Source organism: Tympanuchus pallidicinctus, unplaced genomic scaffold (genome assembly GCF_026119805.1).
Source record: "Tympanuchus pallidicinctus isolate F22 unplaced genomic scaffold, pur_lepc_1.0 scaffold8, whole genome shotgun sequence".
Lineage (NCBI taxonomy): Eukaryota > Metazoa > Chordata > Aves > Galliformes > Phasianidae > Tympanuchus > Tympanuchus pallidicinctus.
The window spans coordinates 29,899,076-29,917,945 of record NW_026294802.1 but is presented as its reverse complement, the minus strand read 5'-3'; the positions used below and the strand labels follow the sequence as shown (position 1 = coordinate 29,917,945).

Sequence of the window (18,870 nt, the reverse complement as noted above, 5' to 3'; positions counted from 1 at the left end):
TATCACTGCTCTCTGCTGGAGAAGCAATGAGCTGGGCCAGGCCTCTCTGGGTCTCCAGCTGTTCATCAGGAGTGCAGGTGTGATGGCCAAATTGATAACCTCTGAGCCTTCAATAGCAAACTTCACGTACGGTTTATTCCTCTACGCCATACAGCAGAGTTCAGGGTCTTTGTGTGCTTTTTCATAAAGAAAATGAGAGAGATAAAACACAGTGATGCTGCCTTAGCACAAATATCAACGGTCAAATAGATTTGTTCCCTCGCAGTACAGGATGACAGACACTAAAATAGTTTTCACAGGTTTCTATACTGGTCTGAAGTACAGATTGCATTTGCAGCCACCTAATGTTCCATCTGAAAAATATTTCTTCTGATCAGCCACAGTGTCCATTTATGAGTGTATTGCTTTTGCTGGCAATACAGCGTAGTAAACACTGGTCCTAAGAGTTCATACTGAAAGAGACTCATTCTGGTCATCTTGATTAGATTTTTGTAATTGCGGAAGTTAATCTGGCTGCTGCATTGAGGCATTTTTTCAGAGAAACACGCAAATGATCAGATCTTTCCTGCAAAATGAAAATTATATAAAACAGTCGCTTCTACATGGGCTCACATTGTATCACGTAAAAGCTCACATGATACATCTTCTAATTTTAAATACTTTTGTAGGCCTGGCATCTTCTTGCTTGAAAACAAACATAAATCATAAAAAGGCAGCTTTACAACAATTTTTAAGTGCTGTTATATTCTTCAGCATACCAAGTGAATTATTGCTGCACTGTCAAAGAAAACAAAAACATTTGGGAAGGACTGTTTATTTTACAGTGGTTGACCAAAAGTATGCAAGTGGTTATAAATGCAGACAGCTAACGATGGGAGGTGCCATTGCTCATTCTGTAACCCATTTACAAACCTTTGACACTTATTTCAGATCACTAGAGATAGAGATAGTCACTTCCACAGGAAAACACTTCCAAATCACTCAAGCAACAAACAAACAAAACACACCATTCTCCTCTCTCTCACTACGCCCTGAGCCTTCTTCTCCAACCTGTTCCCACAGCCAGCCAGACAAAAAGCATGAAGCTTCTGTCTGTAGCGAGATCTATTCAACTTCCTTTGAATTGTTTTCCACTATCACTAGGGGAACTGTGTGTTTAAATTGACTTGTCCTTCAGAGAAACATTTTTATTAATATAGTCCCATTTTAGGTGCTATAGAGGACCATTTCATTTCATTAGATTCCCTTTGTACTGAATTTCCCACCAAAATTGTTGCTTGGAGGTTGAAGGCAAGGTAGAGCCAATATGCTAACATGTTTGTCAACACCATGAATGCTATATGCAAATCTGGTCAGCTCGTCCTACAAATATGAAGGCAGTAGAACACAAGAAGGTTAAAGGGTGATCATGAAGAGTGTCACTTGAGTGACTACTCTCTGAAGAATGACTAAGCTGTGATTCTTCAGCCTGGGAAAGAGGTGATTTAGGAGAGCTTATAAAATCATGAGAGAGATGGAGATATGGTAGGAGCTGACTGTTGACTAAATTTCCAAAGTCAAGAGTGAGTGGAATCAATAAAATCAATAGTAGACTAACAGAGAAAGATGCTCCTTAGTACTGCAGGTTGTAGGTCAGCGGAACTCCTCGCTACAGGACATTAGGTGCTAATATTTTAGGTGGGGAATAGCCAAAGGCTTGGAGAGTAGCAGGGGATTACACACTATATCCTTTCTCTGTATGCCCTCTCTAGGTGTCTGCTTACAGAAAAAGAATGCAGGGATAAATCAACATCTCTTCTGTCCTAGTAAGGACAGAACCTGTCCTGTCCTGTGTAATAGCATGCATCTGTTTGTGAAGGGGAGGTATATATGTGCTCAACTTCTCCTGCTTTCCCTCTTACATTTGTAATGCAGACAAGAATGGATTCTTGAAAATGTTGAACACTTTATGCTGAGCATAAGCCCTTGGTGTAACCTCCAATATCTTAATGGGCTCCCAGCATGCTAACACCAAATGTATTAGTTCAGAAGAGCACATCTTCCTAAACAGTCTGTATCTGTTGTCATTGCCCTATGTAAAACATCTCACTCCATCCTTTCTGTTCAATCCCTTCTGCAGCAAAACAACTGCCAGTAGTACCGGTGCATTTAGAAAGAAATAGCAGTTGTGATTTCTATCAAATGAGCTCATTTCTTGTGGAAAAGCCACCTTTGATTAGGGAATGATCTTGTATTTCCTTGCTCTGTGGAATCCCTGGATTAAATGTCATGCTTTGGCTGGACATAGTGTGAATGTTGGTTGAGTGGGAGAGGAATCCTTAGCAGATTATGAATCAGTCATTCAGTTAGAAGCAAAATGATGACAACCATCATTGTTATAATTTATGAGAGAAGCCCCCTGCAAGTCCTCATACTCACTGTAGAGTTGTAGAGAGATTAGTCTTGGTCTAGATCAGTCAGTGTTCTGAAGAGAAAGGAAGAAAACTGCTAAAGAATTCAGTCCACCCACTGCTGTACTCTACATGCTGAAACGTATACGCATGCTTGCTGCAGTTGTTAATGAAGATCTGTTGATGAAGGAAGCATATTAATCCCAGTGAACCTGCCTTTCATGAATGTGCTGGGATTACTGAGTCACTGCTGTTTACACATTTTCCTTCCCTGTAGGTGCACACCCTTTCCCATGCGTTCCTGCAGTGTATGTGAATTGGTCTGAGGTGTCCTCCAGCTAAGCCCATTTATGTGGAATTTAATTAGAAAGCCAAGGAGGAGAATATCCCTGACTGCTTAACAGCTGATCAGTTCTTTTGCCCTCTATTTACTACCCTCGCACATCAACACTGCCACAGACTGTACAGTATTACCTTGCATGGCTACATAATTAAAGCTATCAGAAGGAAATAAGCATGCAAAAGCCTGCTGCTGTTTGCCAAAAGTAACCGTAGTCAATGGGGGAGAGAGAGAAAAAGAGAGAGGGAGAGAGATTTGTGTGCTTGGTCTTTTTGCTGCTTGTATTAGAATCACACACTGCTATTTCTACTATTTCTGCCAGTTGGCATCTGTCCATGCTTTCTGTTCATGCTCAAGCAGCCAGGAACGCTACAGCAGGAGAGGAAGCCCCTTCTCACTTGTTGCTGGCTGAGCTGCCAGTGCCTTTTATTTGTAGTGGATCCAGCAACAAAATAAAACAAAACATAGGAACGCCATCAAATCAGCTGTGTTTGCTAACGAATAGGTCTGCTGCATGTTTTTGGAGCAGTGTCCCGGAGCTTCCCTACCTCTTCTGTCACAAAAATAGGCATTAGATATATTGAATTCTATATGTGGACATATAATTTTTTTAAAGTTGAATAGCTATGTGATTAGACAGAAAACTTCAGAAGGAAAATCCTGAGTCCCCTGTTACTCAAATGTAGATGGAATTGAATGAACTTGGCCTGAACTGATTAAGCTGATTAGATGACTAAATTGAGCTCATACAACGGAAAAGTAGAAGTCTCTTTTGACTGAGAAGTGGTAAAAGCTGCATATAAACAGCATGTAATGAGAGAATCTGTGCCATTAACTTATATGTGCAGACTGGGTATACGCTTACATGTCTCATGCCCAAATTTCAACCACAACAGAAATATTTTTATGGAGACCAAATAACAGTTGGAAGAGACATAGAGGGTAAGGAAGCAAGAAAAAAAAGCCAAGTAATTGAAAACATCCTCTTAGAAGTAGCCTACAAATAGCATTTGAGATGTTGAATATGAACTGGCCATACAAACACAATTCTTACTGACAAGTTGTTTATCAGTCCAGTTGATAGTTCTGGACTGCTTAATCTGAAAGGATAAGTTTGCTGATAGAAGCAGGCTTATTCCAGCCTTCCTGCATGGGAACAGTACCTAATGATGGTGACGCTGGATCTCCTCTTGGGGTCTCATTGAAAAAGGGTCTTCCTGTTTTTCTTCCATACATTTCTTCTGAAACACTTACTTACGTGATCACCATTGGAGTCAAGTGAGACCCGAGGTGCTGTGTCCTATTTCAACCTTGGCAAACCACTTACTAGTTTTAGTTCAAAGGCTCAGATCAGTCTGTTTGCTAAAGCAGCTTGCTATCAAGAGCGATAGAAGGGAATATTTCTAACATGAATAGCGCAGTCTTTTTGTACTCAGACACTTTTATTTCCAGAATTTATGGGCACCTAGAACTACTGCTTTCTCCCATTAAAATAGAGGTAAGAATGATTTATTCAGCTTTATGAAAATTATAAGGTAGAAAACCGTAATGTAGTTAGGGCAGGTTAATCATTTATTTAAAATGGAGTGGCCCACATTCTAAATAGTTTCTTTTTCTTCTGAATTAACTGCTATTTTTGTATTTGGAGTGCTGGAACTCTGATTGGGGAAGTATTTTTTACAAGAGTGAAACTCTGCAAATTGAATGTCTTATACGCGTTTCCCATTTCTGCTGTGTAGACCTCTTGTGAATTGTATAAGAGAAAATGCCATTCTCCCACTTAGGAAATGAGGCAGCATAAAGTGAATCAGTGATGTATTTGAACTCTTCATTCCCTGTCTGTTAGACTATGGTTCTTTTATCTCCAAATGTGTTCCGGGAGTTTAAATTATATTATAAATTACATAATATAATTTTCTGTCAGTTACAATAAAAATAAAGTATTCTGAAACGTTCTATCTGTCAGTTGGGAGAAAAGAGCATTGTGAAGGTGTTTCAGAAACTGACAATTTTTCTCAGAGACCATCCCTTCTCTTAATGGAAACCTGCCAGCAGCATCCGCCTCTGCTCTGTACTAAGGAATACTCCGAAAATAGAAAGTCTAGTCAATGAGCTGCTCACGTTACAAAAAAGAAGCAGGGGTTGACCCTGGACATTTCATCTGTTCTTATTCATTGTCTTTTTCCTGTACGGCAAGTTAGCCATAGTGTGTTATTTTGTAGAGAAAGCTCATAAAAAGAGTGGGATCTCAACAACTGTTGCTTGTTGGCTGAACTGCAGCCAGCCATTTCTGTGTCGTCAGCCTGCTGCAAATGGAAGCAAAAGGCATCGCTTCAGCTCTGACTGGTGGGTGAGCATGTGGTCAGCAACTTGACCGTGTGCCTGCGATGTCTGTTTTGAACTGACCCACTGATAGCAGCTTGGTAGTAAAAATCTACGAAGGAGATATTTTGTGAAGAAAGTTTCAGACGTGACTGATATGGAACCCGGCCTAGTAAAAGTTAGATTAATTGAGTGTAAATTGAGAGAAATCAGTCATTTATTTCAGGATTAACCAGGTCTTTAGCTTAGCAGTAATGTCTCAGAGAGGTGAACATCTGCTTCTGGGAAGTCTGTGTCCCGGGTCCCCTGGCATGGGAATGCTACATGCACAGAACAAAGCACCAGGACTCAGAGATTCCAGAGTTTAATATCCTTTGGGGTGCTTTTCCTTCCTTGCTTCTATGGACAATGAATAAACCTGGGAGAATAATGTAAATATAGATCTACTGTACACATTTTAAGTCTCATATTCTTTACAGCACAAGGTAAGCTGTAAAAGTTCAAGGTCTCTGCTCTCTGTAAATCAGTGTGGAGCCATCAAAGGCACTGGGACAATACTTACATACGAGACTTCGGGCGTGATTTGGGAAGGAAAAAAAAAGTAAAAAAAAAAAGAAAAAAAAAAAAAGTAAAGCTAGTTCAGTATTATCTGACTGTAACCTTTTCTCTACCTGAAAAACAAACATCCATGATTAGAAAAGCTTTTCCAGTGACCAAACATTAATCTTTTTTCAGTCTTTTCAAGTAGGCTAGTAATCTAAAGCCAGTTAGAAATGCTTGCAGTTGTGCCTAAAAGAATGATCCTTTTACAGTTTTCTAGACTGACTTTCCAGTCTTGCTTATCTGTCTGCTGTCCTGGGCTGTCACAGCAGTTCTTCTTGTGAAAGTATTTTCTTCAGGAGGGATGGTAATTTTTGTATGGTCAATAACACCAGTGTGTTATTTGAAAAGCATCTGAAAGGCTTCTTTGAAGCCATTCTCCTGCAGCGCTGCATTCAGGAGCTCATGGATTTTCCTTTATTTTGTTTTGATTTGGGATACTTACAGTGTTCTTCATACTGTAGGTACTTGATGGCAGCTAGCTGGTGGATTCAGGTGACGATGGCTTGCAGTGCTGCACTTCAAACCCTATTTCAAGATCTTGTATTGTCATCCAGCACTACAGTCTCTGAGTGCCTTCTGCATAAAATCAGTGCCAGTAGCACAGACTCTGTAGAAGAGCACAGAGCTTCTCATTTCTCCCCACTACTGAAGTAGCAGACTTTATGGGAGGTCCATATTTATGGACTGGTCTGGCTCAGGGCTGGTGGCCAGGCATCTCTTGTGCTGCTGCCCACTTGTCCACCACAGACTGAATCCCCGATGCTGCAGCCTTGGGAGAAAGCTCATAGCTTTGTTGTGCAGGGGTCTTCATCACCTAAGAAATACGTAGTGCTGGGAGCAGCATTCTCCTGACCCATCTGTACAGGACAGAGTGATGAGGGGTACTTTTTTACGAATGGAGAGTGGGAGGGAGGATGGATGGGGCGGTCAGCTGCCTTGCAGCGCTGTGTGGGCTGCAGCACCCAGCCAGCCCTACGTATGCCCTTTCCCCTCTCTCTGTCTCCATTTCAGCCTCCCACGCACTCCTTCTCTGTGTCCCAACCAACACCACCACCCGCTTAGCTAGCCTTGTGGTCACCATTTCCTAACCTCCTCCACCTCACAGAACAAGGAGGGAGCCAGCTCTGCTTCCCGCTGATGCTGGCCCCGGCAGCCTTGGCCGGGGGACAGATGCTGCTGGCAGAGGTCTGGGAGGAACTTGCAGTGGTAGCAGAAGAGAAGAATTTGGCAGGGAGGTGAGCCACATGATTGTGATTCATACTGTACTCTCGCAATGCGGCAGGAGGGCTAGGGAAAGCGTCGGGTGCCAGCACTGAGAGCAGAGACACTCACGTTCAAGCATCACATTCTTTTTATAGTAAGGCATGCCTCATAGGAAAAATATTGAACTTGGCCTTCCAGGATGAAGAAAATATGCCTGACTGTGATTTTAATGCTTGAGTCACTCACTTAATCAGTTACTGGTTGCATGTAGGAAGCCTTCTATTAGGCTGACTTGGGAAAATTGTTTTTAATTAATTAATAGTGACACTGAGCTGTTTTTTAATTTGTTCAAAACTGCTTTCATTTGTAGTTTCCTCTATGTAAAAGCATTCTTAAGATACCATAATTCAGAAGAGTAATCACCTTATTTCATTCACTTGATGCAGCTGCCTCCCAGATAGGGCGCTTTATTCAGTCAGAGGTCAGAAGCTTGCTTGAAGGCAAACAAAATCGTGCAGAACACACGGTGGCCTAATTGGCCTGGTTCTTCTGCTTGTCCTGGCACCAAGTGGTCCCTTAGCCCTGGGTCACATGTGTGTCCTGTTCATGTAGGACGTATGAATGAATGGAGCAGCATACGCCATTGGCAGTTCAGGTGGCAGTTCAGAGATGGTGCAACAAGCTCAGCTGGAAATTTCCGCCTCTCTTTTTGTCTTGAATACCCGATGTAACAAGTGCTCCCCATCAGCCTCCTTTTGGCCCAGCTCTCCTGTGGGACAGGAAGGCAGCCATAGACATGTGGGTCAGCTGCAGAGCCGAGTCTGTATGTTCCAGCACACTCACAAGGCCCAGAGGCCTGTTGTTTCCTATGTGCCATACATCTGTGTCAGCACCAGAAAACACAGAGGCCATGGCGCATGGAAGTTCCTCTTCCTCACCGAGTGTGTTCGTGACAGATTTATATTGATGGCCACAGTGCTCTGCAGCCACAGGCTTCTATTATATTCAGGCTCCATCAGCTCAGTCCCTATTTCCTGCTGAGGTGAGACAAGGTCCTATATGAATGTGGGGTGGAATTACAGCTGGACTTTCTAATTGCTTTTAGCACAGGAGAACCTTTAAGAAATAAAGCAAGTCCTTTTGTGTTCAGAGCTGCCTCTGCCCTCTCTTCACCAGTTCACTTTATGCTAGATTCACTTCTGTTATGCCATGAAAAGGCAGTAAATGTGTGCCTACATCTCTCATTTTTTTTACAAAGAGTGTTTGAAAATAAGGTCGCTAGTGCTTTACTGGGGGGAAAAAAGCAGCCAGTTTCAGCTATGTAGAACTTCCAAAGTGTATAGAGAAACATGAATGCTGGTAACAATTATTTTAGGCCTCAAACTTAGACACGATAAATTAATGTCCTCCAGATTTCATTTTGGGAACAGGACCCACTCCTATATAGACACATTCATACGCCATGAGCCCTGGGGCAGGTCTGGAGCAGTGTCTACCCCAATATGCACCCCAGCTTCAGCAGTGATGCCTAGGCAGTGTCGGGCCACTGAGCCTGGGTGGAAGCCAGGCCAAAGCCAGGCAGAGGTGAGGTTCGCCTCTGTCAGGCTGTCCTGCAAACAGATGCTCTTTCATTGCCTTCTCCTATTTCATGAAGACAACAGGAAGGACAATATGATTCGTAGAGTAAGGGCTTCCGAATTTCCAGGAGAGTTTTGGGAGGAGTGCCAGCTTCTTCCGTGCTCTGAAGAGTGCCATCAGGAAGCTGCTCTGATAAACCGCAGTTCTCATTCTGCCGTTGTATGGGTTTGGCACCACTAGCGGTAATTTTAAGTCTGAATCAAGAACCAGAAGGCAGCAATACTAGTGGTAACTAGAAGGAGGCAATTACACATTGGCCCTTTCTTCATCCTTTGTAAATGTTCCTACTTCCTGTATCTAGTGGACAAGCATCTCTTTTGTTTAGGCAGCTGGTCACTGGGCAGAAGCAGGTCTCCTGCATGCCTGAGGCTGTCATGGGGCTGTGGGCAGCCAGCATAAATCAGAGAACCCAAATCCAGTTATCACGGGATGCAGAAATGCCTCAGGGCTGCCTTTCTGCTTCTCTTCATTTGTGCTGGACTCTCAATCTAGGGCAGTCAGTTCTCTCTTGTTTCCCTGTGGGATTTGGTGACTTAGGGCTTAGTGGTTGTTTGCAATGGTAAATAACCGCCTTGGATTGAAAGGGGAGTTCAAAATCTCCTGAACCGAATCCCCTCTATAAACAGCTAGCCTTTATTTTGTCCTCATAGAGGAATCACGGGGCGTTGCCCTCTGTGCTGGCTGTGATTCATCCTCTGCCATCTCATTCGGGGAGTTTTCACGTCACTGCTGCCCTGGGTGGCTGTCATGCCGGAGGCCATGCTGCTGGCCTAGCTGGGTGTCTGAGCGGCCAAGGTGTCTATTTTGGGATTAGCACAGTTTTGGGTCTGACATGTTATTGCAAACAGCTGTCTGTGCATTCAGGTTCCTAAAATATCTTTAAATGCCTGGGTGTGTTCGTCTTCCCTAAGACACAGAGGAAGTCTGTGGTGGAGCAGGAACTTGTCCCTGGGGCAAGGCTGTGACGGTGTAGAGCTGAGAGTAAATCAGCGTGTAGCTCACGGAAGTTTTTGAGGGCAGCTCCAAAAACAGCTAGTGAGAGAAGCACGTGTGAGATGGTAGAACCTCTGCCTGGGAGGAGAGCCCAGGGCTTCATGCAGCTCCGTAACAGGCAGGGCACCAATGACAGCCATTTACCTCGCTGTCCCATGTTAGTGAATTACATCTAGAGCAGCTATGGTCTATATGGTGAAAAACAAACAAACAGATCTATAGCTTTGAGATCAGCCATCTGCCAAGCAGAGGCTCGATAAATCAAGGTTATACGAAGAGGGTAATGCGCACACGTGTGTTTTGCAGGCTTTGCATATTTCTCCCATGACCAGTTTTTCTTAGTTGATACTTCGCAGAAGATGTTTCTAAGATTTATGCAGCTGATGGCAATTAAAGAATAGTGCTGGAAAGACGTGTGCCCCTTTTGGAGGGAATTTAGTTACTATCTCTCAGCATATTTATTTTCCTTTATTGTAGCTAACTGTGGTTGATTGTCTGATTCTGGAAGGTGATGGATATCTGCAGTTTCCACTGTGCTTAAGAGAAACTATAGGTGTTTTTATGTCTTTGCTGGAGGAGTTTTAAAGGAATCTTTAAATCTACTGCTTCACCTAGTGCCCCTGTTAACGTGCTTCAAGGTGGGTTGTGAGTGGCATGGCCCTCACAGCCTGTCTGCTCTAATGCCATTTTCAGTGAGAGGCCCCTTGTCAGAGCCTCTCACCTACAGGAGCAGCCTGCTATGCTGCTCTGGAAGGAATCCCATTGAAGAAAATCAGCTGGTATGAATGAATGGAGAGACTTCAGCTCTGTCTTTGCTGCCGACAGAGATATTGGCTCAAGTCTCGCACTCAGAGGCAGAGCTCACAAAGACACTGAGGGAGGCTAGAACAAACCCTACTAAACTAGATAAGGAATATCCAGAAGAAGACAGAATCTGGCTATTAGTAGATGCCTTCAGTTGCTTTTCAACTGCATTTTTGCTGGCAATTCAACCTAATTTTGAAAAATGCTAGAGTATCAGTCTCTAGACTTGCAAATAAGCATTTTATTAGCTTTCAGATGCACACATAGTATGTACTTGAACACTTGCAGAGCCTAACTGGAACTACATGACAGTTGTTTCACTTCTTTATAATCTCTGCAAATTCTTTAATGTAGGACATAAAATAAAAGTCAGTAACAATGTTTATGAGGAAATGTATTGTGTTTAAGTGTACATTGTGAAGAGAAAAGGCATTAGGATTGTTCAGACTATAGGAAATGAGGAGAGGTGGAGGAAATAGTGTTTGCTGAATGTGTTTATGTGAGGATTACATGCAGTTTATGCAATTCAAGATTTCAGAAGCAGATAAGAGCTTCTAAATCAGCCGTAAAATCTGTATCTGATTTTTCACACCAACAAAGTAACAAAAAAAGGTTTTGTTTTCTCTGGAGGAAAACAGACTGCAGGAGGCATAGGGCCAAATTCTGACCTCACTTTCGCTGGTGTTCAGTAAAATTGTTGGAAATACGCTGGATTTACACTGATGTAAGTGAGATTAGAGCCTTGCTTGTGACAGATAGAACATTGCCTCTGTGTGTTTGGTATCATTTGAGGCTATTTTAATACAAAAACTATTTTAAATACATTGATATTGCTGTAATGTAGTTGACAGATCATAGTAAGCAAGTAAGAACAAATATTACATAACAATCTGCAGCTTTCAAATAATTTTGCTGCTATTTGGCTGAGTTCTCTGGGCCCCCATGCATCTTTCCTAGATTAAATATGTTTCTTATGAATGAACTTAAAAGGAGTGAAAGAACATCAACCGTGCAAGACTGAAATAAGTCAACAATCACATGCCATGTCTCTTTCAGTTGCTAAGCAACAGCTTGTCGTGTCCAATCTTTAAATTGAATTTCTGGCTGGATGTGTTTATTCTCTGGACGTGAGCATAGCCAGGCAAATCTCTCATTCTGCAGCCTCTGTTGTTGCTGCATAGCTTGTAGATGATACATAATCATTTTGCAGATACATTAACAAACTGGGGTGAATCGGAGTTGTGGCATCAATTTAGATTCTTCACCAACTGTAGTTCCATTATGTTGTTTGTGTGTATTTCTTCTATTTTAAGTTCTAAATCTGAGGTTAAGCTGTATGTTGCTCTAAGCCAGTGGATATCCTTTTATTTCAATAGATCTGTTGCAATTTGCACTGGCTGAGAATTTGGCCACTAAAAGCTTATGTCAACAGAAGTTTTAATTGGGAAAAAAACAGTAGAAAAATGGAGTAAAGCTGTTGCGGTAGAGAGACATTTCTATTCTGTCATCCTAAAATAGTGGTGTTTTGAGTATAGTCTGTCCCTTCATCTTAAACAGAGTTAGTACAGTCAAGAAAGGGGGGAGGTGTGAATATTTCAAGGAGGTCTTTGAACGTTTTCTTCAAATGTTCTTTGCATCTGAGATCCCATTTTTTGTGTGCCTTTATTTGCTCCAGAATACCGCTGCCTGCCAACAAAGGAGGGCCTGTCCTCCCAGGAATTTTCTGCATTCCTCTCTGGAGTAGGCATTTTTCTCAGCTACAAAGGCCCTTTGGCAAATTCCTTCTAATCATTGGATTTACCCTGGGCTCTGATAGGTGCCATTCATGAACTTGGTCTGCTGTTTGATGGGACTGAAGCATTAATGGGATCTTTTCATGATAAACAAAACAGAGAACATTACTGGAGGTATCACAAAGCTGCTCTCCTAGGGCAATGTGGTTCTTTCTCTCACCTTCTCCTTTTCCTCCCTTCTCCATTTCCTTTTGGTTTATTCATCATGCTTTCCTTATTTTTATGAACATACATTCGCATTTTGTTTGGTGACCATTTTTAATGGCAAGGCTTGTGCACTCTGTGCCCATGCCTCAGGATATCATGTACACTCATACCAACTGCTGAGCTTTAACAGCTTTAACAGCTCTGTGGTTTCTCCAAGAGGTCTCACACACCATCAGAGCAGAGATGTCAACAGCTCCTGACTCCTGTGTTACTCTCACATGGGTGCAGGTTCTGTGATTGCTTCTCATCAGTCAGTAATTGGTGTTCAAGGGAAGAGAGAAAGGAGAAGTTAAAGAGGGACTCACCTTGGCATCAAAATAAAAGACAAAGTTACCACTGCTTTTAAATTCCATTGTTAATTGTGATTTTATAATTTTGGAGCACACATTTGCAGTTTTTTTCTCTCTAGTGAGCTTGTAAGTACTGTGGATACATTGCAAAGGGCAGTGTTGCAAGCTCACAGAAGTAATACACGGATAGTTTTATTTACAGAAAATAAGCTCATCAGCTAAAGATAGGACGGAAGTGCATCTTTTCTTTGAAGTTGTTTCTACTTGTCGTTGTGCGTTGATGGGACCCAATAAAATATAAACTCCATGATGCTCTAACAGTTTTTGAGCTCAGAATTTGTGAACATACAGAAGCATTTTCTTGGCCTGAGAGAAGGTTCAGATGAACTGTCTGAGACATTGTGTAGGGAGAGCATGGCTGAGCTTCAAAGCACCTTGCCTAACTGAAGTCTTAGGGAGCTGGAACCGTCCAGCAGGATCACAAGGGAACAGGCTGTTCCCTGCAGAAACCTCCAACTCTGAGACCTGCCACTCCTTTCATCTAACGTCTCACAGTCCTTCTGATGAAGCATCTCACAAACAGTTTGGGTGAGCAGTGTGCATCTTCTAGAAAACAAAACTTGCAGGATTTTTCTTTAAAAAAAGCATTCATTTTGAAATTCTGCGTTCCCAAACCACTGAATTTCCAACTGTCTGTTTCAAACCAATTCCTTTCCACATTCACTACTTAAGCTATTGGTTCAGCTATTTTTGAGGCTGATAGTGAATCAGTTAGGTAAAAAAAAAAAAATTTGTTCCAGAACTGCCTAAGGCCAAGCAATCTTTTTCTGCAAAAAAACTTTTTGCTGGAATTTTCCTCTCCAAAATTAAAAGAGGGAGGAAACACATAGAAGGGAAATGAGCATGTCATCTCCCATCTGTTGCACGTAACTTTTCACACTTCCAAACTGCTGAACAACATGAGGAGAAAAACTGGATGTACTGCAAGTATGTTAAGGAGATCTTAGGCTCATAATGTTGCATCAGTAGCTGCAACACATGAAGCCATGACAGTCCACTACCTGTATTTCTGGGGGTCTCTGGACAACTCTCTGAGCTTTTCAGACAAGAGCTCGAGGTACCTTAAGTACCTGTTAGGAATATTTAGCTTGGAGAAAACAAGAGAATTACTGTAACTAGTCCCAGTTGTAGATCTTCAGGCAAAAACTCGTAGGGGCTTGAAAAGCATGTAATTAAACCTTCCTTCCTTTGTCTATTTATCCATCTTGGTCTCATTGCAAAGCTATCAGACAAGGCAGGACCTTTCTGACGTGGTTAACAGAAAATTGGCTGTCTGAGCTGACATGAGCAGAAACGGAATCCTGATGGTCCTGAAATGAATCCTGATGATCCAGTTGAAAAGTAAATGAATGTGCACAAACAACAGTAAGAAGCTGTGTTTCTGATAAATTAAGGGAAAAATAAGAGGTGAAAGTGGCTATGGTGCAGGGTAAGTTAACCTGGCTGGCTGGCCTGAATGTAATGGACACCATGGTGGGACCAAGTTGTCTTGGTCACACCACAGCCAGAATGTCTTGGGCTTATTTCACTAGCTACGAAGCACTGTGCTTATGAAGGAGCCACACCTGTTAGCTCTCGTGGAAACTGAGGGTTGGGAGAATACGGAGAGGAGTTGAGGCACTGGCTGCTCCACATCATTGCAGTTCAGTCCAGTCTCCTTCGCTGTAAGAAGATATGAGATACGAATGACCTCAAGGCCCTAGAGCCCCTCAGCTGTTCTGTATTATCTTCCAAACCTGGAGCGCGCAATGTTTTATTAGCAGTTGCTATAACTAAAAACACTTACTTGGCACCCATCGGTATGATATGCAGGGACCTTCATGCAGTTTAGAGAATTAATTAAATGTATTACCGTGTTTAATGTCCACAGTGGGAGATTCAGTCCTGGGCCATGTGGACTCAGAGATGCATGGTTTGTGTGGGACACATGATTAAAGGATGTGTAGTCATAATCCCAATCAGTGCACTGACAACTTTATTTTATATTTGTTCTCTTTTTGAATTCATTCTCCAAAATATTCACTGCCAAAAATACCGCAGGGATAATGAAATAATGTGAAAGCAGCTTTATGTTTGAAATTATATGTTTCGTATCTCCTGAGAATATCTTGAATGGTGTAGAAAACTGAATTACATTTAAATAATGAAGTCTTTTTCTCAAAGAATATCAGTAAAAATGAGCTTTGCTGTCCTCAAAGAACTAGCACTATAAAATGCCAATCATGGCTTAATTGTGATTGAGCATGTTAATTACAGATGACAGACTAAAGATCTTTGAAGTCTAATTCTTGATTGGGTCTAATAATCTGTTTTTTCATAGTGCTGAACTTTAAAACTTAGGCCTGCAGCTAAACTGAAGGAGAGAAATATAGCCATGAGGTCACATCTAACAATGATTGAAGGTGAAGTCCTTCTTGTGTTCACTTGGAGACCAGGGGAGAGTCCCAAAGGGGTCACCCCAGAGTTCACAGTCTCCAGCAACAAGCTTAGGTTTTTACAGATCTATTTCCCATACATTTAATAGAAAATGTGTCCGAATAACCTTTTAAAAACTGTACTTACCCAAAGAAAACAGTGCCCTTCCCATTAAACGTGGGAAATACCAACATGAGCAAGGGGAAAGCTGTGCCTCTGTGTGCTGATCAGTCACTTCTCTGAAAGGAGACTTCTGTCTATGCTGGATGCGGAGAACTAGCAGATGAGGATCTGCTGAGGGTCTTGTCCGTATCCTTTAGGTGATCTGATTCCTCCAGTTGAAATAAGCCTTCAAGTAAAACATATGTTCTGTTCAGGAGATAAGACTGGCATTGGAGAAAACCTTCTGGCTTATTGAAAGAGCACAGTGATAATTGTCTCCCAAGTTCCTGGTAATGCTAGCAGGATGAAATTACTAGTAGCACACCTTCATGTGATACAGGTGACAGCATACACAAGTGCATGTTTTGGCTTGTTTGGTTAATCTAAGCTAACAAAAGACATGCAACATTTACTTATCTAAAAACGGGATATCTCTTGCTGTTCATTGGATCTCTCTTGCCCATGGCTGCTGCACAAATGGGCTGTGAGCAGCCATGTCTCACTGCTACCCAAAGTTCACTGCCTTGGCTCCCATTTCCTATCCATTGCTAGGCTGGAGTTTAAGAGCAATATGAACTGAGTGTGAGGAGATTCATCCTCTCTCTGTTACACCCAGGGCTGTGATTGCAAGTGCAGCAAAATTTGAGATGCACCAGTGTGTGGTTGAGCACAGGTAAGAGTTTACTGGCAATGGTTTGTAATTTTTGGAGGATATTTTTATTCATCCAGAAACACTAAGTTGTTTAATCAAAGATTCCCAGGAGGAAAGGTTCATTTCAGTGATTTTCCCATTCCAATTAAAATCAAAAAAGGCTGCATGTCCTGTCCCTGCATTTTCTAAATGAAAAGTTTTTCTGTTTGAGATATGAATCAAATTATGATTAAGAAAAGCACTGAAGGCCAGAAGAGAACACCTGTATCTGCAGCTAGAAATTTCAGCTGATTCTTTGTGGTTTTGTTTCATGAATCTTTGTTATACTTTTATTTTCAGAGGACTTCTAATTGTTTTTCCTCTTCAGTGCTCAGAATACCAGCTGTTAGGTCATGCAGCTTTCAGTTCCCTGTCCTTAGCATTACATTTGTCAGATTACACAGCAGACGCTGCCATTGGGTTGTGTGACAGCAGTATGTCATCTGTCTTGGTTCATATGGAGGAACAAGAGCTGTAGCTGGAAAGAAGAATGTGCTTTTTATTGATAGCACCATTTTCTCTCTTAGCTTCAGCATCCAACTTCTCAGCCCCAGCTGCTTGGCAAGCAAGTCTGTCTGGGGGCCAGTGAAGACCATGGTACCACTACCGCTGTGGTGGTCATACACCTTGTGTAACACTTAGGAGACTTGTCAAGTCTGGTTTAGTCTTTGGATGGAAACACAGTCTGCAAAGTTCTCACAAAATGGGGAATATGCTTCTAACCAGCGCTAAATTCTGTATGAGATCTTTCAGAAAGATAGTATAGTCTCTTATATGGAATTATAATAACCTCATAAACCTGATATGAGGTCAATTCTTCACTAATGCCAGAGTGCAAGTACAGAACTTGGCTTGCTAATCCTTTACATTTTCAGATCCCACATGCACATGAGGTATACATTTTGAAGAATTAAGGCAGTTGATCATGGGAGCAGCTTGCTTAGGGGATGAGGTGAATTCTTCAAGACTTACAGTCTCTGAATCACAACTGGATGTTTTTCTGAAAGATATGCTGCACTTCAATTTTGATACTGATGCAAGAATTCTTGGGTAAAATGACTTGTGCTGTGCAGGAGGTTGGACTAGGTGATGACAGTGGCACCTTCTGGTCTAATTGGTGTCCTCTAGGGGCTTGGGGGGTTATTAGTGTGAACCCAACATTGTGCCTCAGTTTTAACTTACACGGAGTCAGTTCACATTGCTGTAGCAGGGAAAATGATCCGAATGCAACACTCCAACCCTTTGAGAGCTGTATGCTCTTGAGATGGGAGCAATCCCCTGTGCAATACAAAGAGGGTGAGGTTGGCATGGGAAGGAGGGCGAATCAGCCTGGCCGCCCACTGCCATAGGAGGAGTCAAGTTATAATATTACCATTACCATGATATTTGGCTGTAGGAAGCTGTCCCCTTCAAGGTCCAGCTATGCTGGTGAAAGAGGTCACTGTTCTCAGCCAGAGGTTATCGACCTTGCCCTGCTCTTCTTCCTAATAGTGCTTCCTATTCTGCCTCAGGCAACACTGGCCAGATCAGTTCAGCTGGATTAAATGGTTGATCTGGGCCAGCCTGCCCAGTTTTGTCTTCAGGGGCTGGGAAGCTGTGCCACGGGGAACGCCAATGGCCAAGCCAGGCAGGCTCCAGCTTCCAATGGGAAGGGGATGCCAGTTGTAGGCTAGCAGAGTGTCAGGCCCCATATATTAAATAGCTAACTACGCTGTGGCCTGAAAGATTTTGTTACCCTATCTGTGGGTGTTGAATTCTACCATAATAATCTTCACTGGACCTCTGCCATACCGAGTCCAGGTTACTGGCACATCCTTTGGAGGAGGATTTGTTTTATTTGCTTGTCTAGGAAACAGAAGTTCACATCCTGTGAGTTGTACTGGCCTAGCTTTCCCTGCTCCTTTCTGACATTTCCCTGCCACCATAGTGAAAATCTGTTCAACATGTCAGCTCCTGAGCAATAATTGCATTATCAGCTCCATCAAGTTATCAGTGAGCCTATAAAGTGGCGTCTTTTCCTGGACCCCTATGCCTTGCAGCCTCGGTGCTTTCAAAGAAGCACACATGAAAGAGATTGCTGTGCCTGGCATCAGTACAGACTTGTGCTAGTACCAGGCTCATTTACTGCAAGTTTTATTACCTGTGGAATGTAAAAAGGATGTTCACTGTAGCATGTCCGATGGGCAGGAAGCAAACTAAAGTTTGATTTTTAACTCTGGTTAATATCCAAATATTTTGTTGTGCAAGACTGCTAATTTTTGTTTAATCTTTTTAACAGCTACTGAGCCAAAGTCAGCCATGGTTATGTCTGTGTAACCTCAGAAAGGAGGCTGAGGACTCACATTCCAGCAAATTATTCTGGATTTAAGTAAGAGTGACTGAAGCACAATTTGGTCTAGGGTTGGTGATTTGTGTTGATGTAAGGAAGGTGCATCAGTGTGTAAAACTTGCTGCTCTGTGGGAAGGATTTGAGGATGGCAGTCTTCAAGCATGGGCAGAAGCCAGTCTGTGCTAGCTTGATTTACTTCTGAGCATAATGTTGGTTGGCAGGTGATGTTCTATTAGATGTTCACTGAATTTGTCACAGAGGTCCTTGCTGATATCATTTCAGTGCAGGTCCTGTCAATGCTTCCATTATAATATTTGTTCATGAGTAATATTATAACACGGCGATAAAAGTTCTCTACAGATTGAAAACTAGTGCACAGGATCCCAGCTGAAATCCAGGAACTTTTCTCTTATGCTTAAAATTTGAAGGAAATTGTTTTGGCCATGGTTTAGTTAGAATAAGACAAAAATAGGATTTTGGCTGCACTGGAACATATTTTACATTTCTTTCACTAAAACAGAAAAATATTTTATACACTGTAATTTTCTTTACTGTTTTTATATACAACAGAATTAGGGAACTGGGCAGTAAAACGACACATGGCTGTCCACATGTGAAAATATATCTTAT

At 42.2% G+C, this 18,870-nt stretch overlaps 1 protein-coding gene across 2 annotated transcripts in view; it reads left to right on the top strand.

Moving 5' to 3' along the window:
* HMGA2 (high mobility group AT-hook 2) overlaps window positions 1-18,870 on the top strand; it is a 105,739-nt gene that overhangs the window by 45,891 nt on the left and 40,978 nt on the right. The window contains exon 1 of one of the 2 annotated variants that reach the window (XR_008202906.1): window positions 4,084-4,228. The exons of the other annotated variant lie outside the window; for it this stretch is intronic. The gene's annotated coding sequence lies outside the window, so the exon portion shown is untranslated. Of the gene's footprint in view, window positions 1-4,083; window positions 4,229-18,870 lie in introns of those variants that run through there. 2 annotated transcript variants of the gene reach the window in all.